This window comes from Equus caballus, chromosome 26, assembly GCF_041296265.1.
Source record: "Equus caballus isolate H_3958 breed thoroughbred chromosome 26, TB-T2T, whole genome shotgun sequence".
Lineage (NCBI taxonomy): Eukaryota > Metazoa > Chordata > Mammalia > Perissodactyla > Equidae > Equus > Equus caballus.
In genome coordinates, this window is record NC_091709.1 from 27257336 (window position 1) to 27283892 (window position 26557).

At 34.7% G+C, this 26557-nt stretch overlaps 1 pseudogene; it reads left to right on the top strand.

Moving 5' to 3' along the window:
* The window catches only part of LOC100067074 (protein downstream neighbor of Son-like), a 116417-nt pseudogene extending 90336 nt beyond the window's left edge, over positions 1–26081 (top strand).
* The last annotated feature ends 476 nt before the right edge of the window (positions 26082–26557 follow it).

Below are 26557 nucleotides of genomic sequence, written 5' to 3' on the forward strand. Positions count from 1 at the left end.
GTGAGAGTGGCAGAGACGTGCCTGGAGGAAGTTTACGTGAAAGAAAACCTCTTACTAGTTCTTGGTTTTGTCTTTCCAGATTTGGGGTGCTAAAGAGAGGAAGAATCTGGAAGGCACTGTAGACAAGTGCACACCTTGACATTGAGGGTCAAGGAGTCCAAAGGGCTGAAACATAGTGCCGAGGGGAAGGGTATATGTTTATTGTGGTCTGCTGATTTAGCTTTTACACTTCTCTTTTGAAGAGGTCACAATTTCCATTAATTCAAAGTAGAAGCAAGAGATTGACATCAAAAATTGGTCATTGAGATTTTAGGATGATAAAATTAGATAAGATTTTCAGCTGGTGATTTAATAACCTTAGTTACAATTTAAGAGAAATAAGCATAGACAACGTGAATTGATCTACTAAAACAACAAAATCAAACCAAATGCTTGAGAAAGTACCATTTCAAGGCAAGGAGCTATATTTGGGTATCAAAAGAAAAAGGGAGGGGCTGGTTCCACTGCATAGTGGTTAAGTTCTGTGTGGCAGCCTGAGTTCTGTTCCTGGGTACAGACCTACTCCACTCTACTGCAGCCATGCTGTGGCAGGGACCCACATACGAAATAGAGGAAGACTGGTACAGATGTTAGCTCATGGCAAACCTTCCTCAAGCAAACAGAGGAAGATTGATAAAAGATGTTAGCTGAGGGTGAATCTTCCTCAGCAAAAAAAAAAAAAAAGGAAAGGGAGAACAACACTCATCATTATGGATTTAACATCCATGTGAGTAAATGTGAAAATATGCTTCAGGCAACAGGAGATTAAATAAGTTTGAAATGTCATCTCAATTAGAGTCGGACTAGAGTTTTTAGTCTGCCAATAAGACTGTGGTGGTATAGACAATGGTTTGATTTTATCTTTTATTGAATGGCTGCCTGAAAGAGATTGTATTTGTTCCGTTGAAACCTATATCCCTATAGTAATCAATGATAAACACTTTTAACTTACTGACGTAGTATAAACTGATTCTGAACTGTATAATTTTGCAAATTGAGAACATTTTCCAGTGATAGGCTTTTATGATCAATTGAGTGTTGTTAGGACTCAAGCAATTTACTCAAAATACTGTTGTTTCTTAGATTCAAATAGTAGTTATTAGCACAAGCATATAAATGTACAGGGCTAGAAACACTGTAGGAAATATTTGTGCAATACATTTAATGAATGTCATGAGGTTATCCAAATGGTTGCAAGTGGAAGGTCTCAGCATGTCTATAGTTGCATGGAAAGGATTCAGTGATTAAGACGGTTGGCATTTTAAAACGGGTAGTGAATAATCTGAACTATCAAAATTAATTTTAAGTATTCTGATTGCTGTTGTTTTTAAATTTGGAAAGGAATATAGCTTGACCAAAAACAAATTAAAATTGTTGCCACAAAATGCATTTCCTTGTTTGTGTTAAAATATGCCATTAAAACAAATAGTCTTTACATGCCTACTGAGCTGATAAATCCCATCACACACTCATTTTTCCCTGTGACACATTTTTATGGCTGCTATTCTGACACTGTTAATAACTTGCATGATAATAATCGCATGGTTTTTGTCCCCCCATCTCTATTGTGTTCAACCTTCCATTCTTCACAAGACAGCCCAGAAGAAAACACCGACGGGAGTCTAATTTTAACAGCAACTTGGATCTTGCTGTACAGAATTTGACTCGACCAAAACGGGTAATGTTAATGTGGTGTTTGGGTTAAAATGCAGTTTCAAAGCTCTGAATACTATTATTTTAACCTCAAAAATAATTCTTGGAACACTATTGAAAAAAATCTTAGAATGTAATGTTTGACATAAAAATAACCGAAAACATAAAGCATGCTATTGAGCTGCCCATCAAAAAGTCGTACACCTGTGAAAGTAAGAGCCTATGAAACTGTCGAGAGTAAATTTTTTAAAATAGTCCTGGTTCTTTATTTTATCATCTGTAATAGAAGAATTGCATGAACTTGTTCAAACTAATCATTTCAAATTAATAACCTACAACTCTAAGGTTAGGAAAGTAAACTTTGATCACATCTCCAAATTTATTAAATGATAATTTTGTCTCAGTAATTGCTGGTATAATATTATTCTAGTGTTGGCCAAAATTAAGTAAAACCTTACTTATGTGGCAGAAATTATATTAAATAATAAAATAATATATGAATATTAGTTATTGTAATGCTTACCACAATATATGATGTAGTTATTTTTAATCCTCATTTTACAGATAAAGAAACCAAAGCTCAAATAATAAGTGGTTTGCTAATAGTACAGATTTATTTTATTAAGTGGCAGAGGCAGGATTTGATACATTTTCTTGAAATATACTGCACTTCATTGCCTCTTTGATCTCAAATTAGTTTAACTTCTGACAACAATTATGTGTTTTTTTTACCCAACCTATATTTATTTAGTGTGTACTGGGTGTTTGTTGTTTTCTTAGACTCTCAGGATACATTGGAGAACAAAATATATTACGTACTTCTTCTCATAGAATTGATGTTGGATTCGAACTAATAATTGGTAAATAAAAAAAATAAGATACCATCTTAAGAAGACTAAGAAAAAGGGCTCACATAAACAAGAATACAAGGAACGCTTTTCAGAAAGTGATATTTAAAGTGAGTCTTAAATGGTGAGACAGCCCTCATGAGACAGTTGGAAGGGTTACAAAGGCTTACCACATACTGTTGGATTCTTGGTAAGAAACAAAATAGAGAATGTGGTGGAAGTAATTTAATGAGACATAAAGTTTCCCCAAATTATTAAAAGATATCAACAAAATTAAGACACCCAATGGTAGAGCCGGCCCGGTGGCACAGCGGTTAAGTTCGCGCGTTCTGCTTCTCTGAGGCCCGGGGTTCACCTGTTCAGATCCCGGGTGCAGACATGGCACCACTTGGCATGCCATGCTGTGGTAGGCATCCCACGTATAAAGTAGAGGAAGATGGGCACGATGGTAGCTCAGGGCCAGGCTTCCTCAGCAAAAAAAGGGGAGGACTGGCAGTAGTTAGCTCAGGGCTAATCTTCCTCAAAAAAAAAAAAAAAAAAAAAAGACATCCAATGGCATCCATATAAAAAATGACTAAATAACTTTTAAAGAGATTTGCAATCCAAACACATACAAATAAAACTTTAGAGAAATTGCTACTGGAATACTACTTGGGAAACATATACATATGTAAACCAATATATATAGTAAATTGCTATGATCATTACGATGGTATAAATAATTAGAAGAATATTACAGTTTAAGTGAGATAAATTATATATTTAATTAAAATACAGGACAGTAAAAGTATACTCCTGAGGATGAGGATAATGGAATAAAGTATCCAAAGTTTAATACTGCACTTGAGAATATAGTAAAAGTACAAATTAAACATGTTGATCTGTTAAATCTGGGCTATTTAGGGATGATCCAGTTTCTAACAAAATCATATTAGTAATAGAACAACAAGATATTCTAAATTTGGATATGCCTGTTAATATGGTTTCAGAAACTTAATGCAAAAACTACATGGAGAATCATGGAGATGTAGCTTCAACATCATCAGATTCACATTCTTTTAAAAAATATACAGTATGTTTGCAAAAAAAGTGATCATATACTGGTCATAAAGCAAATCTCAACAGTTTTCATAAGGTCAAAATCACACAGCTTACATTTTGGCATACGAAACAATTAGTTTGAAATTAGCATCTGACATGTAACTAGAAAATACCCATAGTTTGGTAAATTAACAAAATACCCTAATTAAATAAACCATTAAAAAAAATCCTAATTGAAATTATGACATTTAACTGAATGACAAAAAAAGGAATACCTATCGACATGTGTGCAATGCTGCCAAAGTAAATTATGTTACTTTAGAGGCAAATTTAAATAAGAAAAATAGTTTTAAGTTCATGAGCTAATATTCATATTAAGAAGTTAGGAAAATTTGTGGAAGGAGGAAAATAAAAAGATCAAAACAAAAATTGATGAAATAGAGAGAACTGCACTGGAGCAAATGAAATCAAATGTTTGTTTTTAAAAATACTAAAATAATATACGTACCAAGCAAAAATAATGAAGACAAAGATACCAATTATCATCTCTTTGATTCAATATTGAGGATTCTAGGCAGTGTAGTGATGCAAGAAAAAGAAATGATGTTATAAAAATGGGAAAGGAAGAAATAAAGCTCCCATTTTTCATGAAGATGTAGAACATGAAGATGTGGAACACTTGAAAAATCTAAAGACAAATTTAGGGATATAAAACTGAGTTTAGAAATCGTATAGGATACAAGATCAAAATAGAAAATTCCACTGAGTTTCCATAAAACCACAAAGACTTGGGAATGTAAATGCATACAAATTCACATTTCAGGAAAATACATAAAACATCCAAAATATTCAACAAAATGTGCAAGATACATACAAGGAAAATTATAAGACACAAATGAGGGAAATTAAGAAAAAATATCTAGTTAATAAATATATCATGTATATGGAAGCCTGAATATTAGAATGATGCTCATTGTCACTAAACTAATCTAAGATTCAAGTCAATCATAACAAAAACTCTAATAAGTAGATTCTAAAGCATAGATGGGAAAAAAAGGAACAAGAACAACCAAAATATTCTTAAAGAATAGAAAACAGAAAAGAATTGCTCTTCCAGATATCAGGGATTACTATAAATCTGAAGTAATTAAGTGTGTAAATTAGGACATGAATAAATGAAAAAAAAATTAGTTGAATAGAGCAGTAGACAAAATATTTTTCAATAAATGATACTGAGGCTATTGAATATTCACATATAAAAAATAAACCCTGACTCCTCTCTTCTGCCCGAACATAATTCTAAGTGAATTGTTTGTCTAAATTCAAATTTAAATTGTACATGTAAATTGTATATCATAATATATAAAAATACATTCTTGACCTGTAGATCCTTTTAAACCAATACTCAAAAAATCACTTCCCACAAATGAAATGATTAATAAACTGAACTTTATTAATATCAAAAACATCAAAAGACCAAGAAGAAAGTGGAAATAAAAGCCATGCTTTTGAAAATGTATTTTTAACTTACTTGACTAAAATATCATCAACAAAATAGACAGATAGATAACAATATGAGGAAAATATCAAACTATAAAATCAGCAAGAGATGTTATCAGCCACTTTAAAAAGAGAACATCCCAAAGTCTGATATGAAAATTGCCTCACCATCATTATTTATCAGGAAAGTCAAAATTTGAAAAACGAGCCTACCCTGATGACTAAAATATCGAAGATTGAAAATCTAAATAATTCATGAAGATATGGATCAATGGATCTTTCGGTGCAACAGTTAATCGGTACAACTACTTGGTAAAAATAACTACTGACATTCAGGAATATCTACTGAAGTTGAACATGTGCATACTCTGACATGGATGCCCATTTGCACCAAAAAATATGTACAAGACAGTTCTGAAAACTTTAAGTAGCTAAACCTTAAAACAACACAAATGTCAATCAATGATATAATGTAAGAATGAATTGGGATATATTCATATAATGCAATTTTATTTAGCAATAAAAAATAAGGGACTCCTTCAAGCTGTATACAAAGATAAAATCTCACAGATGTAATCAATGAAGTCAGGCACAAAGAAATTCATTTCATGCTTTCCTTGATGTCCAGTTTATCAATAAGCAAAATTAAACTGTAATTTTAGGTGTAAATACATAGGTGAAAAAACTCGAAAGAAGAGCTACAGAGTAGTTACATAGAAGTTAGGATAGAGCGAAGGAGGAGCTTTGAGTTTCTGATAATGTTTTCTCTTTCCGTGTGGTAATTACAGAAGTGTTTAATAATAAATATATTAAGCTATACCTTAATATTTCATACTCTTTACCTTCACCATAAAAAGTCAAAAATTATCTATACTTAAGACAGAGAATAGAAGTGAGAAACTAGAGATAGTAGGTATAAAAAGATACATTGGAAGAAATATGCTGTTCACAAAAAAAGGGAAATGGCTGGCGGTAGGGGATATGTGAGTAAAGTTTTTGGGGATTTTTTTTCAAAATTATGGGAGGCATTACAAAATGGATATATAATCGTCAACATAGTAATATTTAGAATTTCTTAAAAATTTATAAACTGAGAATGATTAGTTATAATTACAGACAACAGAATCAGAAAGTTTATACATTTGCATAAGAGGATAGAAAGCCATAGGACGATATTCAATATCACTGTAGTAAAAAAGATCAAAAACAATATTGAAATTTCAAATATATGTTTATCCTACTACATTTACAAAAAGTAAAAAATATATATGTAATGTGTATATTGCGGGACAAGTGTATATTTTGAGGAGAAACTTTCTGATACACAGTTATTTATAGTAAAATATTGTTCAAAATTCTAGAAGAATATCTGATAAAAGTCCCCTAAAACTTTAAAATATGTGTTCTTTTAGAAATTCCACTTATAGGTATTTAATAAAAATGAATAACATTTCTATATTCATAATAATCATATGCAAAATTTTATGACAACATTGTTAACAGTTTCTGAAATAGAAAATAATTAAAGTTACTATCTATGGAAAATTGACCAAAATTATTATATTTATGGATATATGAAAAGGCACCTGATATAGTTAATTCTTACTTATAAAAGTAGTTTGCGAGAAAATATTTGGAATTCTCCTATTTTTTGAGTGGAGTACCTAATACACTTTCTAGTTACCCGCCTATCTTCCCACATATTTTCATAAAGAATTAAAAATAATAATGATAATGGACAATATTCATGTACTGCTTAATTCAGGTCAAACAGTTCAAAATTCTTAACATTTATGATCTTATTTAACCTTTACAAGCGCCTTGTGATAAAGATATTCTTCCAAAATCATCTGTGTTTTTTCAGATTCAAAAATGTATGACATAAAAGGTTAATTAACCTGCCCCTAACAATCCCTAAGTGGTAGAGTTGAATTTTAATTTAAGGATTTGCTTCAGCGTTTATACTCTTAAACAGTAAATTGAACTCTCCTCACTAGAAGGTATTGTCTTAAAGCAAATAAGGAAACAAACATAATCTCAATAGTTTCTGTTTTTCCATTCTGTCAGCTGTTAAGTCTCATAGATGCCTCTTTTCTGGAGAATTGTCCTCTGCTGAATGGAGCTGCCTCACGAGGGAAGTTCCACGCCCATGAGCAGCCCGCAGCCAATGGCTACCTGATGTGGGTTACAAAGGCTGGACCAGACCCTCAGCAGGGATAACTCTTTGGTACAGTTGATGCTCCAGAGGGGTCCCTCAGTGGATAGGGCCAAAGCTAGGCTTTATCTGACACCAAATCTTTGCTCAGCTCTGTCTTACTTTCCTGTTCTGGCCTACTTCCTCGCTGTAGGCGCTTCCTGAAGAACCCTCTCCCAACAAACTCTATGCACTTGGATCTTTGTCTTAGGCTCTGCTTCTATGGAATCTGACCCAAAACATTTAAACTTCTCACATCACATTTTCAAAATGTGGATACATAGAAAGTTGAGACAATCATGAAAATAAATGAAGTCGACTACAGATAATGGACTGGAGAATTGAGGCCATTTCAGAGAGGCAGCTGTTCTGGAAGAACGCAGCCAGGTGTGAGTTTATCATCCAGGCTCAATTTTCCCAGATATCTATTTTTGAGAGATTCAGAAAATATTTAATTTATGTGAAAAATGTGATGATTTTAAATTTGACAAATCCTGTAATTAAAAAAGTTATATTATTTGAGATAAAATATGTTTATAATCTCATATGGCATGCAGGATCCACTACCAGATTTCTGTATTTATAACTTTCTGTATTTCCTTCTTATAATCAGAAAATAAATTACAAAATCCAGACAATATTTTATATTTAAAGTCTCATCTGATCCGGTTGGGTTTTTATGTAGCAACTAATGTTTATTTAAATCTCTCAGCATTTTTATCTACTCATTTATAGCATTATATGTATTAATAATACTTAATAATGATTTTAGAAATTAATTTAGTAATTAATAATATCATTTAGACAAGAGAGATGAAACAGATACATTAACTAAATTTACTCTCGGGGTGACAATGGAAAGGTGGTGGATCAGACTATTAAAGATTACATTTAAACACTATTAAAGATTATGTTGCCTGTGATCAACAAAATTGATCAGTTTTTCTGTTCCACCTTGAAATGAAATGAAATTATGAATGAAAGTATCAATTAGAAAGGTTCCTTAAAGGATATTGAACTGGTATAGGACAACTTATACATTCACAGGAATAATCAGTTCCTTGTAAGAACACCTAATGAATCTATTGACTGTTGAATTGAATTGACCAATTTAAATAGTGGATTAGGCTTCAAAGAAATACTTCTTTGAAGGCCGATCACAAAGCCGAGACTTAAGGGGAGAAATGTCAAAGAATATTAGAGCCAAGTTTGAAAACTAATATACACAACAGAAGTACACATACGCACGGTTTCCAAACTGAGTTTTCTGTTTTCTTCTCTTATGCTTAACTTTGTTCACCACAAATCATTTCAAAATTCATGTTTAACATGAGAGTTTCACATTTCTGAATGTCTATAAAGCTGTTTCATAAAAATAACTGGTCGATAATGAAAAGATTTACATCAGAGACCATTAGGTTTGGGCGAATGAGCTGGCTGAGGAGACTCTTGAGGAATTAGTGACAGACAGTAAGTCTGAATCAGAAAAAAAAAAAGAAAATATAAGGTCTGCTAAAAAAATATAAAATAATCCATTAAATATTTATTAAATTAAAATAGAGAGAAAGAGCAGTGTTTCTCAAAAGTGATCCCTGAACCAGCAGCATTGACGTTACCTGGGAACTTCTTAGAAATCCAAATTCTTGCAGCCCACCCCAAACTTATTGAAAATTAATCAGAGGGTGAGGCCCAGAAATTTGTTTTAATGCATCTTGCAAGTGATTCTGATCTACCCAAGAGTTTGAAAATGACTAACATATACAGTAAAATAGAGATTTTTGAGCATAGAACTCAGCATGACACTCAGCAAATTTTGCAAATTAGAAATTGTGTTTATTTTCATTTAAATGATATCTTAACTTACAGATCATCAGGTCTACAGATATTTGTCCCTACTAAACAATCTAAAAAGAACTAATGCATAATTCAAAGGGAAACTATTAATTTCCTAAAATAGATTGATGATTGATATGTTAATCAAGGTTTTGTTATAAGAGCAGAAAACACTCCAGGTATTTTAATAAAATGGGATTTATTCAGGAAATTTGTTGGTTTCAAAACAAGTGCAAAGGGATGGGGAACAGATATCACGAGGAATCATAGAAGAAGATCTGGAAGTATAGAAGTTACGAGAAACTACCAGTGGCCCAGCTGCCTGCATCACTTAAAAAGGCAATTCACTACAGATGTCCTGGAAGCTACTGCAAGCATCATTTCTTCCATCTGCCCAAGCCTTTAGCAATTTTTGAAGGTGTTGGAGAATAATAGCTTCTGCTTTTCTTCCAATTTCCAAATCTCACAAATGTGATTTGAATTTGGGATCCTGCAGTCAAGGGAGTCTGGGATACTAGATACACGAAAAGATATTAGAAGGCAATGGTAGGTTTTAACATGAAAAGAAAGCATCCTACACAATCAGTTTGTCTCTCTAGATGCTCAGCTTTCAAACACATCCTTCTATACACGTTAAAGTATAGAAACGATAATAACCAAAAGCATCATGTTTCCACTTTATATGATACAAACATCATTGTGCAAAAGAACAGATAATCGCCCTTCTCCCCAAAAGGGAAGACACAAAATCTGTCAATCACGGGAGCCATCTCTGGGTGCCCCAAAGAATCTTCTGCTTTCCAAAAATATACCTCCTTCCCACACAGCAGTCTCATTTCTTCATGATATTCAGGATCAATCACCACAGCCATTGGTTATGCTTCAGTGGCATAAGGAACCCCCAATGGCCAGATGGTATGAAGAGATCAAAATGGACAGGAAGTAGTATTAATCTCTAGTTCACTGGAATCATTGCTGTGTTCCACAGTGGAAGAGCTACTATCTTGGAGAAAACATTTAAATCATAGGAAGGCAAAAGTGGGGGAATAAGAATTAAGGAAAATTAAGAGTGTAATTAAGGGTTGCAGTGAGAGAGCATTCTGCTTGCATCTATTGGTTCTTATATCTGAGTTCTGGCTTTGAAAAAAGTACTATATTTTAGACTCATATGTCAATATTCTGTTACAACTCTTTCTAGATGATATGTATACAGAAAGACCATTAACCACCACAAGGTGTTGTTCATTGCCTCTTTTGCTGTACAATTATTGACTTGTCAAAAGCAATGTTGTGGGCCAGCCGGTGGCACAGCAGTTAAATGAGCACATTCCACTTCTCGGCGGCCCGGGGCTCGCCGGCCGGGATCCCAGGGGTGGACGTGGCACCACTTGGCACGCCATGCTGTGGTAGGCATCCCACACATAAAGTAGAGGAAGATGGGCACGGATGTTAGCTCAGGGCCAGGCTTCCTCAGCAAAACAGAGGGGGACTGGCAGTAGTTAGCTCAGGGCTAAACTTCCTCAAAAAAAAAAAGCAATGTTGTGTGAGGTAGCAAGAGAATGAATAAGATATTCTCTAAATCCACATGTGACAATGTGGACAGAAGATCAGAAGCAAGGAAGGTAAGTCCATATTAAGATTAATTCACTTTTCTAATAAAGAAAAATATGCTCGCTTTGTCAATTTTGCAAGAGATGCAATGTAATCAACCAGCTACAAGGTAGCTAGTTTGTTCTCTCCTGGAGAGATGGCATATTAGTGGCTCAGCACTGGTCTCTACCATTGACAGGGTACTCAGAAATGGTGACAGATATTGTGGCTAGATATGACTTAATGAACAAGTATGGTCTGGTTGAGAAAACAAGCTAACAATTATACAAAGACTGAATATTCGGTTCTCCTGATTACCAAGATGCTCCTCTATAGTAGGTAAACTTTGGTGTACATTCAAATAGGACACAAAATATACTCGAAATACCTATGTTATTATTGACATAAAACTGTCACTAATCTTCAAATCAACGAGTCCATGACCATACATCAAACAATTACTGGCTATAAATAAATGTATATTTTATCTCTGGTCATATTCTATACTAAGGAAGGCACGCACCAACATCTACTTTGACATTCTAATCATTGGGAGGATTTTTCCATTGTTTCCAACATAACCATATAAATACTGGGTTACCATGCATCATCAGACCTCTTTAACTGGTACCAGAATCTTCCAGAAGACAAGATTGAAAAATGTTTTGTATTATTTTTCCTTAAATTTCTTTGGAAATATCCATAAGTCCAGAAGAGAGGTTTGGATGGAGAAATCTAAATATATCATAAACACCTTCCATGCAGTTGAAATCATTGTCAAAAATTATAAAAGGTCTGAGATTTTTAAAGTACTTGCAAGCCAACAAGTTAGGCTGCCATGGTTTCATGGATGCTGGTAGTTGACAAAAGATTCCTGAGTTTGACAGAGATGAAGAGAAGTTTACTCCTCATGGAAATGGTAGTAGCCAGATCATCAGCAATTTTTACCAACCTCCCAAGGCCAAATTTCCATAGGGCAAGGTAAAGAGAGTCCAATGACAACAGCAGCCGTGTTGTGTTGCATTATAAAAGAAGAACTTGAGCTTAGGAAACCTGGATCTTTTAAAATGGGCAGGAAACATGCCTTTCTTTGCTCTTGAAGAATATATTCTATTTACTATACTAGACAATAATTATACTTTCTTTTGCTGTGGAGAGATTAATTGAAATATACATGTATGACAAAATTGTATCTAGAATATACAGAAAACAATATGACTCAAGTAGACAAAGAGTTGAGTTAAAATATGGGCAAAAGTTTTGAAGAGACACTTCACTAAGTATACAGAAATATCTTATAAGCACATAAAAGTATGCTCATCACCTTTAATCATCAGGAAAATGCCAATTAAATTACAATAAGCTTCCTCTACACCCAAAGGGTATATAATATTTAAGAGACTGAAAGTACCTATTCTTGGCAAGGATATGGGATGATTTTTTTCTTCACACATTGCTGGTGGAATTGTAAAAATATACAACCACTTTGGAAAGACTTTGGGGTTTCTTATAAATATAATTTATTTTAGAGGATGAATTTTTAAAATTACTTTTCTGAGGTCACATTGGTTTATAACATTGTGTAAATTTCAAGTGTACATTATTATACTTCAGCTTCACCGCCAGAAGTCTAGTTTTCCATCCATTACCATACATATTTCCCTGGCATATACAATTTTATTTTTAATATACAAATCATCAATGCCACTCTCAGGTATTTATGTGGTACCTTACCTGTTTATCGTTTTTATCCCATTACCAGAATGTAAACACTGTAACAAATATTCAAATTAAATTTCTAAATCAGTGGCTTCCAACTCTGGCTGCATTAATATCTGGATATTTAACTGTTTATATATATAATATGTATATATGATACACATATTGTTAACTATATAATCAACTATCTGGACTTTTTTTACATACCTTTACCCTTTGTCATCACACACACACACACACACACACACACTCACACACACAGGCCAGTACTTAAGCCTCACTCCAAATAGAATCAGAATCTGTAGGGCTGGGTCTGAGGATCACTGCACCAGATGAAGCAAAGCCCATAGGAGCTCAAAACTATGTCAGCCATTGTCACAAGTGTCAGGATTCCCAGTTGCTTTAATTGTTTGAAGGAACAATTAAACAGAAATACAAACTCATTGAGGCATACTTTGTAAGTAAATCTTAAAATCATTGGTGCCAAATGTCTCCACGACCAAAGTCAGAAATTATTTCTATCCATAAAATATTAGAAATATTACAAATAAAGAAAACCAGTATATGATAATTGGGTTTGAAATCTAATTCCTTCATTGGCCAGCTGTGTATCTTTGAAAAACTTAATTATAAATTCCATTCCACATGTAAAAAAACTGCCACCTAAGGACCATCTTGGAATTTCCATATAATCAGCATAAACCACTTGGAAGAGTACTTGGCACCTGAGCTTTCAATGTGTTAGGTATAATACTATTAGTACCTAATATCAGTAGTAATATGTATATTTTTATCTTTGATTTTTATCTTCCTGCCAATATCAAGATAGTGTCTTGTAATGGATCTATAGTCATGGTATCTATTTTGTTTTTAATTCTGATTCTTCCAGCTGATATTTTCCACAAGAATAATTAAATTGATTTTGTATAAATATTTTTATTTTTTTTTATTTTTGGTGAGGAAGATTGGCTCTGAGCTAACATCTGTTGCTGATCTTCCTCTTTTTTTTCTTTCTTTCCCCCAAACCTCAGTACTTAGTTGTATATCTTAGTTGTAGATCATTCTAGTTCCTCTATGTGGGTTGCCACCCACCACAGCATGGTTTGACGAACCATGTCCGTATGCCCGTGCCCAGGATCCGAACTGGCAAACCCCAGGCCACAGAAGCAGAGCTTGAGAACCCAACCACTTGGCCACAGGGCTAGCCTCCAATATTTTTATTTTTTAAATAAGATGGTGATATAGCCTGATAAAACAATGAGACCCTGTAGCCAGTTGAGAGAATTAAATAGGAGCTAACTGATGAAGATTTAATTATTAATATGTATTAACAAAGCCAAATTAACCAAGCTTTGTCTTGATATTGCAAAATGAGAATGGTAGTTTTAATCTGTTTCCATGATTTTATCTTGTATTTACAGCATCTGTATTTCACAGTTGTTTCCAGCTGCATGACAGAGGCCTGAATTACATCTTCACTAAGTGATTTCCAGGTGTAAGGCTAAATGATTTCTGAAATATAAGTTCATGTATGTATGTGTGTGTGTTTGTATGAATGGCCAAAATTAGTTATTACATCACTGGCCAATTTTACTTAGCAACTGTACTTAACTGTACGTGAAAAGATATTAGATTTTTAATTTAAAAGCTATAGACAATCCAACTATGCAACTCTCATTAGAATCAGGGACCTGATAATTTTTCTCTCAACACTGATTTTTTTTGGTATGTTAAGCTGTTTGTTCATGTGGTTAGAACAATAAAAAAAAAATTAGTTGCAGTGGGTAAAATGTATTTCAGACCATACATATCACCAACTTCCATTTGCCACTACTGACATTTAGATTATGAGCAGCAATTAAATTTCCAATTTGATTTTTGCAGTCTAAGTTAAAATGATCTTTGATAATATAGAAGTGAGAAAATATTCTCTACCTTTTTTAGAGTCCACATCAGATAATGGTTACACAAGCCACCAAATTTCCAAAAGCTAGTATTGTTACTTATTGTAGCCCGTATAAATATGTTTTTATACCTGTAGCATCACATGCAAAGATTTACACTGTTTTTCTTTTTAGTTATATATCTCCCAAATAATCTTGCATCATGATAATTGATATTTTTGTTGCTTCTGCCATATTTAACGTTGGTCCTGGATATCATGGAAAATACAAGGAATACCACAAACAAGTTAGAAATAGAGTTATTTGAGACCTTGTACCAATATCTTCAATATTAAGTATTATGTGTCTGTAGGAACTATCTATTCAGAAGCAAGAGAAACTATACAGTTCATACAGTCTTACAGAATCTTTTAGAGTGAAAGAATGCCTGCTGCCCTCTTCAGTAATCTTCTACCACCTGATACAAATGGGTATCGATTCTTAGGTCACATCTTTTTCCATGACTCCCAGCAATGTTTCCTTATGACATCAGAGCTAAATCCAGCATACACTTTTAGGCTATGGTATGGATGCTAGTCTGAAAGAGATGAAAACTCACTGTAGAGATTCAGTCAGAAGTGTGATGTGTTCAAAAAGATATGTACATCTCTATGTTCATCGCAGCATTATTCACAATAGCCAAGACTTGGAAGCAACCTAAGTGCCCACCATAGATGAGTGGATAAAGAAGACGTGGTATTTATATACAGTGGAATGTCACTCAGCCATAAAAAAGACAAAATCGTGCCATTTGTGACAACTTGAATGGACCTTGAGGATATTATCCTAAGTGAAATAAGTCAGATAGGGAAAGACAAATACCACATGATTTCACTCATATGTGGAAGATTAACAAACACATAGATATGGAGAAGAGATTGGTGGCTATGAGAGGGGACAGAGGTGGGGGGAAGGTAAGAGTGGTAAAGGGGCACATATAAATGGTGACGGATAGAAACTAGACTTTTGGTAGTAAACACTGGGCAGTCTATACAGAGCTGAAATATAATGATGTACAATGTAACATTTATACAATGTTATAAACCAGTGTGACCTCAATAAAATAATCTTTAAAAACTTGAAAAAACAATATATCAGTCAGAAGCCCATCGCAATGTTCTAGGTAAGAGGTAATGTGGTTAAGGTGATAACAATGGGAAGAGAAACTGTTTGGATTGAGATTATAAATATTCTAAGTTTTAGCCAAAAGAATTTGATTATGCTGGATATAGGATGAGAGCACAAGAGAAAGAGTCAAATCCAACTCAAAGTTTTTAGTCTAAAGGGTACATAAAATGAAGGGACACTGTGGGCAAAACTAATTTTTTGGAAAAAGTGAAAATCAAGAATTAGGTTTGGTTATTTCAATTTGCAGATGCTAATTAGATTTCCAAGAGTGGAATTTCAGATGGCAGTTAAATATGTGAGGGTCAATATCTGGAGGAAAGTATGAGAGATTTTATGTATTTGGCGACTGAATTAACCCTCAAATCTCTGTGTCTTAACATAACAATGTTTCTTAATTCACAGTTCAGAATCTGTTGCAGACTCTCCAAGAAATGGATCGGGTGTTCTTGTCCCTGTCATTTTGTGATGCCATTGTCTTAAACACACGGCCTATGTAGCCATCACAAAGAGTAATAGAAAATATAGAATATCATGTGTAGGGGTCATTATTCCTATACCTGCAGAGTTCCATATACTTCTTCCCACATAATATTGACCAGCATGCAATCATCTGGCACTAAACTAATTTCAGAGGAAAGCTGAGAAAGGGGTTTATGCTGTCTTCTCACGAATAGCAAGTGACCAGTAAATACTCTGCATCTGACACATTCTATTAAGTAGAATGAAGGATCTCTTGACAGAATTGCACTTCATTGTGGGTAGATGGTTCTTATTTACTCTGTACAGAGAGATTTCTTTTGACACAGGTGATATTGTAGGCAGAGTTATCTTGTGCCATAGAACACAATTAGGCAAGGCTATCTCATGCCATAAGAAGCCTTGGAAACGGAGTTGGGAAAAGTATCTTGTGCCATAACAAAGGGATAATTGGACGGGAATATCTTGTACCACAAGGGGGCTTTGGACAGAGGCAATTTGTTATAAATGCTTGTGTTTCCTTAATTGGGAGAATCAACTGTGTTGAATGTTGCTCACATGCTAAGTAAGATGACTTCTGAGAAATGATCATTGGATTCAACATTTAGAGGTTAACTGTTCTTTGAGAAGAATGATGGAGACAAAAGCCTGTTCAGAGTGGATTCAGAAGAGAATAGAAATATTATAGCTGTAAAAATCAGCAGAGAAATGAGTCAGTAGGCAAGAGGAGTCAATGAGTCAATAGGAGAAGATGTAGGGTCATCAGAGGGACTTGCTTTTTCTTCTTGTTTTGTCATGTATTGGCTTGTGCAATTACAGGACTGATTCCATAAAGATGAAATAGTCAATCACAAAGAAGTAAACAGGAACAACTGCGTAAGTAATGTGATCAAATAATCAAACAAGCATTGGATCAAGTACACAAGAGCACCTGGCCTTACACAGGACAGTAGATGTCTCATCATTCCATCAAGAGGGGAGGAAGACAGCTAAGAATTCTGGTAGTTTTGCCTGTTTCATTTTGGATATATTTTTATCCAAAAACCTTTGGGATTCAAATACCGGAAAACTAGAGGGGATGCACTGGAACATCATGAGTGAAAGTGGAGTGTGGGATACTGGGCACTATGAATGTTGTTATTACTGATAATGACAAAATCTAGGGTTTCACCATGGAATAATGGCTGAATAGACAAGAGGAAAAGATGTTTAGAGAGGAATTCAAGGATTTGAGGATGCATAATCTGTGTAGCTATATCAAACATAGCTTTATTTACTTTTATATTTCTCAGAGTAGATATCCTCCAAGAAGATTCGAGTCTCTCATAAAAATAGACCAAAGTGATCAACTTGGACCCCTAAAGCATAAACTAGATATTGCAAAATCTTGCTTAACAACTTTAAAGAAAATATTCCTGTTGTTCTGTCTCAAAATAAAGATAGACAATTCAAATTTAGTTAAATGAAAACTAAAATTAAGCTTATGAAGTTTGACATCCTAATTATTTCTATTTATCATTAGTAATTACATGAAAATTAAATGTAAAAATTAATTCATTACTCTTGTCCTCAATGCATACACATCTATCAATCAGAAAGGCAAAAAGTGGTGCAATAAAAATTTTGCAAGAAGAAAATTTTAAACTGAATAAGATTAAAGACCAATGCCACATAAGTATGCCATTATAAAACAGAATCTAATATAAAACAAAATTTTATTTTTTGAGGAATATTAGTTTGACCCAAAACCTCACATTTAATTAAATTACTAAGCCCCATTTATATTTTTTATCAATTTTGATGATATAAATATATAGGTGCTTAAGTTTTTAACGAAAAACTTCAATGTCATATTTTAAACACCTTTAATAAAGAAGTAAATGTAATGTCAAATTAATACCAATTTATGACCTAATCTGTATAATTATTAAAACATAGCTCAGGAAATAATATGAAGACCTGAGCAAATAGAAGTCCAAAATTTTTTATATAATTGAGTCTTTCTTAAACTGCACTCCAAAATATAACAGGACAAAGGAAGAAAGAAGAGAGGAAGAGAAGGAGGAAGAGAGAGAGAGAGACTGAAAAAAATACCCAAGAATATTTTTTCCAATTCCAGGAGAAATGATGCTACAGTACAATATACACTTAAAATTGAAGGAACGAAAGCTCAGTTCACTGTGTTCCCGCAACTCTTCTTTCTGGAGTCCTGCCAAATGTCAGTATCAAGGTGGCTATTTACATATAGTGCCATAACATGGTGAGCTTAAAGGTTAAAGTCTGTAGTGGAAAGAAGTTCGCTAAAAAGGCCACCCTTTAGAAATAGGAATGTCTTTTCACAAGTAATGTTAAATGGGGAATTAAGGCAATGACCCAAATATTAAAGTAAAAGAAACTCTATGAATCTGAGAGAAAAATAGAACTTCGAGGCTTAAATCATCACAAATTACTGTCTACATTCATCAAATTAAAGGGGTGATTGCTCAGCAAGCACTTTAAATGGGCTACGTATCCTCCAACTGAAGTCATTTCCCTATGCAGACACTGATTTACTGACTTTTGTTTTGTTCTTTCCAAAATCTCAGTAATTCATTTCTTCTAATAATGCGTTAATTTTGATATCAATATAGGAACCAATTTTATAGTTAGTCTATACTAAGTAGTTGTGCTGATTTTAATTTTTTTGAAATGCATACATTATAAGGGTCAAATAAACTTGTATTGCAGGTACAATAGGTACAAAGGTATAAATTGCATAATAAAATTTTATTCATTCGAGTTATCTAAAACATGTAAATTGGAAGCACATGACCCCTACAATGCTACATACCCATTTTTTCCTAAACTCCTTTGAGACCAATGCTACAGGCTGGCCTAGTGGTGTAGTGGTTAAGTTTGTGTGCTCCACTGTGGTGGCCTGGGGTTCATGGGTTTAGAATCTAGGCACGGACCTAGCACCACTCATTAAGCCATGTTGTGGTGGCATCTCACATAAAATAGAGGAAGATTGGCACAGATGTTAGCTCAGGGCCAATCTTCCTCACAAAAATAAATAAATGACTAAAACCAATGCTGTCGGAGCCAACTAACTCAAGTATGTGACAACCATCAAAGGGCCCTAACAATTAACGTGCGCTGGTAGCCTGGACAACTTTCCGCTTCAAATTTTTTCCTTCCTTCCTTCCCTCTCCCTCCCTCCTCTCACTCTCATTCTCTCTCTCTCATAGTTCTTGCTTTACTATAGGACAACAATGGAAATTAGGACATTGTAAAGGCTCTAAGAAACATTCACTAAAGGGGCTGGCCCCGTGGCCGAGTGGTTAAGTTCGCGCGCTCCGCTGCAGGCGGCCCAGTGTTTCATCGGTTCGAATCCTGGGCGCGGACATGGCACTGCTCGTCAGACCACGCTGAGGCGGCGTCCCACATGCCACAACTAGAGGAACCCACAACAAAGAATACACAACTACGTACCGGGGGGCTTTGGGGAGAAAAAGGAAAAAAATAAAATCTTTAAAAAAAAAAAAAAAAAAAAAGAAACATTCACTAAAAATGGGATACTCTCTTGGAGTTTTGACTGTTTAAGCCTAACCTAAGTTATACAACTTTTTTTTTTAAAAAAAAGGAAGTTCATATTTTAAATAAGATGACAATTTTAAAGTGAAATTTAAAAGAAAATATAACGAGAATACTACAAGAACTGAAGCATTGTAGAAGAAGAAAACAAATGAAAGATATCTTAACTATGTGAGCTTGAGTGTTGCCTGGGTATGCGGCACGAGTGCAGATAGGAACCAGAATGCCACACCTAGGAAGTGTTTGGAAAATGTCCTACAGGAGAGATTGTTACACTTGTAAGACTAATTGAGCATGTCTAGGAGATAAACTTCTTCCATCTCCCAATCTCTCCAAGGAAGCTTGAGCAACCGACAGTCACATTCCTCTGAAGGCATACAAAGTGGCACTGAGGGAAAAGGCATAACTAAACATATCCCCTGTTCCAGACAGTTGAATTAGAGAGAATGAGAGTGGTAGAAATGCAAGACACTTTCGTTGTAGATTTGGCAGCATGATTAATACCAGCATTATGTAAGGGGTTTTGGTGACCTGTAGGGAACTGGGATGATGAAGTGAAGAAATGTAGGGGACAGGATAGGTCAAATCCAAGTACAATTTTTAATTCCCCCAACCTCAAACACTTGCCAAATGACACTTCCGGAAGCTTTGTTTGACCTTTAAGTTGAATCCCACTGCAGACTACAGGAACACATCACATACCTCTTGTTCTAGATAAAAGATGTCAACTGGACACTGTGGTAAGGGAACCCGGAGGAAGGTAAAAAAAGATGAAAATTGAAAGTTTCTGGGTCAGTACCCTTTGTGTCTAAAATTATATTAATTTTGAATGTGAGTTTGAGAGGCTATGTATATTTGCTGTCAAGGATGGGAAAAATAATTTAAGTAGAATTAAAATAGCACTTGTGTGAGAGCAGCTCAGAGGCACATCGACTGATGACAAGTACACAAGCAAAAGTTTGAGTTGGAATGAATTACTGGAAATCACATGAGATCTGCCTAATTTGTTAGATAATGTTACATCCAGTCCTTGAATTGTTATTGGAAAAAATTAAATCCGTATGATTTAGCAGGGAATGGCAGCGTCTCTATAGGTCGGAGAGAATAGTGATTGACTATTATTTTTCCCACTTATTAAGGTGCAATGTGGCCCCATGCCCCAATAGACTTCTACATTCCTACTATATATTCTTTCTGGAGCTCATTACTGGAAGAAGTAAATTTGGAACTGTCACACCGGTGGACGTATCAGGGTTCACACTGCAAGGCAACTTCCGTGTAGTTCCAGGAGGACTTAAGCAATGTATACAAGAGCCCTGGACTTGTCTGCAATCATTGTCATAGATTTGTGGATTTATGGATTAACTAAAAATCACGTCCAGAGCTCCTACCTCATAAGGGACTTTTAAATTGGGGAGGTTTGGGGAATTGTCTCTTGCCTTCATTCTCTATCTTGAATATCACTAGCCTTAAATTTTATGCAAATTATACACTTCGTAAGAGCAACTAGATGTTCAAAAATCATGCAAGCATATTCGATTTTACTATAACAGACAAGTTGCCCAAAATTGTGACGAGATACTAATTTTGATATTAGAGGTCACTTTACCAAATATGTAGATAATCTGACAATTATTTAACCAGTATTAGGGTAACTGCTGAGATTTCCATGAGTGTCCCTAAATTCACAGACTTAATAAATGGATAAAGTTGAACACTTGAGGTAAGGTGTTTTCTATCTCCAAAGTTATTCATATTCATACTGTATAGAGTGAAACTGAGGTTTAACAGGTAAAAGAATGTTTACCCAAAAGACTCTGTCAGGAAAATACACATCATTTGATCATATCTGTTAAATCTTACTGCTCAAAAATTGGAATACATCAAGCAACAAAGACAAACTTCTTTCTTTTCTAGGGGTCAGGGTTTAGTGGCTTGTTTGCATGTGATAAAAGGAGGAATAAACCAGTCTATCCAGCTATACTTAATTCAAATAGCGGTCGTGATCTGACTAATCCAAGGGAAATACAGGATATGCAAATTTTTTTCAATTGCTTCTTTGCTTGCTTTTCAATTGCTGTACGGCATACATGTAGACAGTATACAAACCTTATGTGTATGGTTTGGTGTTCGCTATATACCTGTGCAATCCCCCCACTTCCAACAAAAGATAGAATATTTTCAGCATTTCAGAATCCTGTCTCATGCTCCCTCTGTGGCACTATCAATTCCCCTGGTAAATATAATGACTATTTTTATTTCTATCACCAGAAATTAGCTTTGCCTGATCTGGAATTTCTTACTTATTTTATTCCACATGGTATTTGTGAGATCCATCAATGTTTTGCATGTAGCTATTTTTTCTATTTATCCTATTTTTTTCTATTTCTATTTCTATTTGCCTCTATTTTTGTATTTCTATTTAGATTCAGTGCTCTCACTGCTGAGGTCCAGATTCATTTCCCAGTCAGGGGACCACACTGCCCATCTGTTGGTTGTCATACTATGTCAGCTATGTGTTGCTGTGATGCTGAAAGCTCTGCCACTGGTATTTCAAATGCCAGCAGAGTCACCCGTGGTGGACAGGTTTCAGCGGAACATCCAGACCTATGCAGACTAGAAAGAAACAGTCACCCATTTCCAAAAAAATTGGCCATGAAAACCCTATGAATAGCAATGGAGCATTGTCTGACACAGAGCTGGAAGATGAGAAGATGGCACAAAAAGACAGGGCATGGTTCTGCTCTACTGTACACAGGGTCACTAGGAGTCAAAATCAACACGTTGGTTTTAACTTACATTTTCTAAAGAATAATTACACTGAAAGCAAGTTTATATTTATTGATCATTTAAATAGTACTTTTCTGTGAATTGTCTTTTTCTGTCTCGTTTTTATTATCTTTGTCTTTTTCTTTTGGACATAAGGATTTTTTTAATATATTTTTACACAGCATCGGATATATGTATTACCAAAAACTGCATGTGTTTTTCAGGAAGGGAATAACAATACCATGAATTGCTTTTTTATTCCTTTAATTGGGTATTTTCACTAACAGAAATTCTTAATTTGATTGTAATCCATTTGATTAATTATGTTTTTGTGGCTAATGCCTTTTACATTCTAATTAAGAAAACTTTATCCCAAGTTACCCCAAGTTTATAAAGATATTCTTTATGTTTATTTTTACAAGCTTTATTTTATTACATTTCGGATTTTCTTTACCAAACATTTGGAATTAATTTTTGTGTACAGTGTGAATTAAGGGTAAAAGTTCATATTTTTCAGTCAAAGACAGTCAATATATCCAGCACAAATTATTGAAAAGATCATATTTTCCCCAGTGAAATTAAGTAACTGTTGTAAATTAGGTGACTATAGTTTTGAACTTCTGTTTTTGGATTCTCTATTCTGTTCCATTGGTTAATTTGTCTATCCTTGAACCCATACTACATTGTTTTAATTATTATAGTTGCATTATTTGTCAGCAAGCCTGGTTGTGTAAATTCTGCAAATTTGTTTATGCTTACAATTATCATTCAGATTTTAGAATGTTTTTCACGTCTCAGCATTTTTTTTAGTTTCTATATTTTTATTGAACTGTTTTTTTCCAGTAGACAGACAATACAGATTAAACTCCATTCAGAGTTGGTTTTAAACTTTGTTCAGACTGGTGGGTTTATTTTTCCCATTAAACCTAAGCTATAGTCCATTCAGGATGTGACCATCTTGTGTTTCTCTTGAACATCTGGGATATTTGTGTGCTATGGATCCCGTCGTCTGTGTTACCAGTAGCTCATGGCTGCTGAAATTTTTGCTTAGCCTTCAGCCTCCTCACTACTTCTTTCTGCTGGAATTCTTGGTGTCTCACCTCGTATATAAGTAGTTTACATGTAAGCAAATATTTGAAGAGGGGTGAGCTAGCATAATTTGAGGTTAGTTTTATCAGTTTTCTCCTCTCCATGATTTTGTTTCTAGAATTAGCTGCTTTGGCTATCATGAACTCAAGTCTCAGTTTCCTCATTCCATTTCTCTCTTCTGCGTCTCAAGTTTCTCTCTTTTCTAGACTTTTCCATCGTTACACAGACATATATTAATGTCCCTTATAATGAAATATATACACACAATCACATCTGCACACATAAACGCACTTATGCAAAATCGCTCTCTTCTTTCACATTCCACTACAAGTATTTATTCATTTCCTTATTTATTTCATCCAAATCTCTTTGAAAGGACTATGTTATTCTCTCCAGTTTATCACCTCCTTTCTCTTCATAACTCATTCCATTCTACACCATTTCACTTAAATTGCTCTTATCAAGATCACTAATGACACTCCTATTGCCAAATTTCATGCTTGCTAGTCTGTCAACATCTTTATCAGCTTGTCAGCATCATTTGATGTAGTTTTCTATTTCCTCTATAACAAAACATTCTTCTTGTAGCTTCTGTCACTTTGATCTTATATATATCTTTAAAACATTTCTTTATCCCCTGGATGGGCAATTGACTTTAAAGATTAAAGAGTGAAAGGAGAGAGACATGTTAGGCAGCTATTAGAGTAATCTATAGGTGAGTGCAAATCCTTGGATATGAGTGCTAGAGAAGTATAGACAGATGAACATGCACAATGAAGACATATTTTCTGGGAGTGGCCCAGTGGCACAGCAGTTGAGTGTGCACATTCCACTTCGGAGGCCTGGGGTTTGCTGGTTTGGATCCCAGGTGCAGACTTGGCACCACTTGGCACGCCATGTGGTGGCAAGCGCCCCACATATAAAGTAGAGGAAGATGGGCATGGATGTTAGTTCACAGCCAGTGTTCCTCAGCAAAAAGAGGAGGACTGGCAGAAGCTAAATCAGGGCTAACCTCCCTCAAAAAAAAAAAATTTTTCTAATTAGAATCAATAGAAACTAAAAGGCAATATGGACTGGGGAGTGAAAAGGAATGATATATCAAAATGGCTTAATTTTTAGGTATGACAATTGGCTGAAATGGGTTCAATTTAACAAAAATGGGTGTTTGGGAAAGGAACAAATCTGGGGAAAAATAAATTTCTCGTTTAAGTGTATCAAGTAGGTGATTGAATATACAAGACTCACGGATTTGAGATAAATTTGAAAGTCTTTGAAATACAATGTGAACCACAGGTAAGTACTTATAGAAAGAAAGTAGAAGGTAAAGAAAAGCGAAACAGGATTGAGTCCCTGCTTTTCTCAATATTTATAAACAGATCTCAGAGGGTGAAAGAGTTACTGAATTACTCTAGACTCCAGATGTATCATTCTCGGATCTGATATTCCATCCTCAGAAAGTACTGGGTTACCCGTGGACTGCAGTATTAAAACCTGACTCCTTTCACCTCTTCTCAACTTTATCTGAGAGATCATTTGAAAGCAAAGGGAAAGGCTCAAGGTATTGTCCAGCATTGTAGGACAATAGAAGTTATTTTGCCTCAAAGTACACAGGATCCGAAACTCTTCCCTGAGCTCCGTTGTACATTCCAGCACTGTCTTATCTATTGGCTCCACCCTGCCTTGCCTTGGCTACCACTGTTCCCCGATGTTGGAACTGATAGAAAATAGCGGAAAAGACAAGTCCTTGGGCAAATGATGAAACTGTGCAACGTATTTTAATGAATAACTCGTCTGTGAGCTTTAATTCTCTGTATAATCTGCTGAAGACAAAACTTTATCCCAAGTTCTACATTTATATCTATGAGCTTACTATCCTGTTCCATGCAGCAGGATTAGCAGGAAATGATATCCTCCTGGCTGTCATATCTCCTACAATTAGAGGTGTAAGACAAGGTATGGAAAAATGAAAGTACTACGTTTTCTCTACCTTTAATAAAAGAAAATGGTCATAAATAGAAGAAAGCCTCTGGACAAAGGGACAGGAGGAACGAGCAATCAGTGATGAAGATGATGAAGATGGAGAAGAAAGTTTTTCCTGGCTTAAAGAGATAGGTGTGCAAGACAAAATTTTAAAAAAAGCAGACATACTCTCTGTCAAGCTATGTAAAGAGAAACATGAATACAAAAGGATCACAGACCTGGGTCTGTTGTATTGGCGAATGGAATCTACGTCTTTGCTGTAAGAGTTTCATTGCTACCTTAGGTCCCTGACAGGACTTCCACCCACCTTCTTAATCCTTATGGCTTTCCAAGGTACCACAATGCAAATACTTAATGCATGCAGTATAAAGGAGAAGACACTAACTCTTTCTGGATGGGAGATCAGTTAGTTTGGAGATTACGGGTCCTATTGTGCCTCATTTTCTACCTTCTGTGACTGGGCTATTCAAATACTCACACAGTAGGTTGTTTTCTGAAGGACTATATAGACATGAGCCAACCGCTTTATTTAATATCTGCCTGCCCATGGATAAAGTACTGGATAAGGAGACTGTTCATGAGGAGCTTGCTAATTATGGACTACACCCTAAGACTGTGGACCAATTGAGTCAAATACTGTTACTGGGGAAATCATCTTTACGGTATGCGGAAATGAGTGACTACATTTATCGCTGGAGATCCTGAACACCAAAGCAAGCCTGAAAGGGAAAAAAACCTTCTAGCAAGGAAATTAAAGATTTTTATACCTTTGGTTTTAAAGTTCATTTTGGAAGCTAAACAAAGGGAAATATAAATATGTAAATTTTGTTTATAAACAGTAACTTTTTACATTAACTTTTATTACATGCACTAAGCAGTAGGATTAAGATTTTAAATCAACATTTTCTGTTTTTCCTATTAGATATTCACATATGAAGATAACTCAAAGTTAAAAAAAACTCACATAACTTGAACGAGACTTCTAGATCCCCGCCACTTAATTATAAACTGAGTAGAAAACTGAATTAATGTTTTGTCTTGCAAATGAGAAATTAAGGCTAACTTAGTAGCAATTATCTTATGTCACTGTTACTAATGGCATCAGGGCAAAACCATAGTACTTTAAAAATTTACTTAAGATTATTTGTAGGTTCTAGTTTTATAAAGATATAAAATAAACG